Genomic DNA, 1,875 nt, shown 5'->3' on the forward strand with positions numbered 1-1,875 from the left:
GCTTTTAGGGTTTAGCCTCTCTGATCTCGTGGTAGATCTACTCTTGTACTACCCATATCATCAATATTAATCAAGCAGGACGTAGGGTTTTACCTCCATCAAGAGGGCCCGAACCTGGATAAAACATCGTGTCCCCTGCCTCCTGTTACCATCCGACCTAGACGCACAGTTCGGGACCCCCTACCTGAGATCTGCCGGTTTTGACACCGACATTGGTGCTTTCATTGAGAGTTCCTCTGTGCCGTCGCCCTTAGGAAGGATGCCTCATCCCGTCTTTAAAGACGACACCGTTGCTAAGGGAGCTTTGGCTGTCGGCCAAACTCTCCGGCTAGGAGGTTTCCTTATGACCGCCTGTTCGGCTGCTGCGCCGATGATGACCTCTCGGGTCATCGAAAGCAATCTTCATGTCAGCTCGGAATTCGCCGAGCAGCTAGATCCAATGGAGCTCTCTTCCCTAAACGAGCTCTTGGATTGCATCGCCGCCCTGTGAGTCGCTACGGATTATGACCAGATTGGGCCTAAACCCGATATGAGAGAGATTAACTCTCCCCAGGTCACCCATGACGTTGCCGTGGTAGAGGGACAGTGTGGCGACCCTTCATCTATCTTAAGGACTAGCTATGTCCGGATTCCCGATCCCTCCAAGCCGGATACCCGCGGAGGGGAGGATATCACTCAAGACCTGAACTTAAAGTCAGGAGACGGACTAGATTCATTGGGCCGCATCCAAGAATCCCAACGTCCGAGTTCAGAAACTCCTTGGCCCCTGGGTCTCAGATTGGGTGAGGTTTCGGATTTGATTCCACCCACCCACCCGTACATAAGCGATCTATCCCAAATTAGGCAAGAGCCCGAAGAAACAGTACATCATTACTGGGCCAGATTCCTCCTGGTTATGAACAGGATAAAGGACTGCCGCGAGGAAGACGCAATTTCATTCTTCTGCAATAATTGCACGGAAAAGGGAATCCTCAACGCCATAAGTCGCCGTGATATTACACGCTTTGTTGACTTGGCGTCCATAGTACGAAAGTACTGTGCGATGGAAAGCGCCTGGAAAACCGAAACAAAATTTTGGGACAATCCGGCCTTGAATACAAACCCAGTCCGAAATAAAAGGGTGCATCATCGCCAGACACCCGGGTTCAATACCAAAAAGCAAAAGCCCTCTACAGGGCACGGAACCGTACTGGAAGGATGGCTTGATGGACCCTGTAAAATTCACAGTGCAGAAGGCGCCACACCAACTCACAGCCTTAGAGCATGTTGGATACTCCGGCAGGTGGCAAAAATTGGCGAAGATCTTCTAATTCCAAAAACCACAGAAAGCCACCCAAGAGAAACCAGTACGGTATTAACAGTATTCGAGACTTTCGCATCAAATAATATGCGAAAAAGAACACTCCGCGGCCTTGCCGAAGTCTACCAAGTAGCAACAATAAACCCATGGAGTGACACGGCTATTACTTTTAACGCCAGTGACGAACCTAAATTCCGAACAGCCCGAGCACCAGCCGCATTGGTCCTCAGTCCAATAGTGGATGGCTTTCGTCTTACCAAGGTACTCATGGATGGCGGCAGCGGGTTGAACCTCATTTATGAGGAAACCCTTCAAAAAATGGAAATAGACTGGAACCGCATTGAGCGAAGCAGCACAACCTTTAGAGGAATAATCCCCAGTCGGGAAGCGCGCTGTACAGGAAATATCACACTAGATGTGGTGTTCGGCACGCCGGATAATTACAGGTCCAAAGAGGTCATGTTCCAGGTGGCCCCGTTCAATAGAGAATATCACGCTCTGCTAGGGCGGGAAGCGTTTATAGTCTTCCAAGCAATACCCCATTACGGGTACATGAAGCTCAAGATGCCCGGGCC

Source organism: Triticum aestivum, chromosome 5A, assembly GCF_018294505.1.
Source record: "Triticum aestivum cultivar Chinese Spring chromosome 5A, IWGSC CS RefSeq v2.1, whole genome shotgun sequence".
In the NCBI taxonomy this organism is placed as follows: domain Eukaryota; kingdom Viridiplantae; phylum Streptophyta; class Magnoliopsida; order Poales; family Poaceae; genus Triticum; species Triticum aestivum.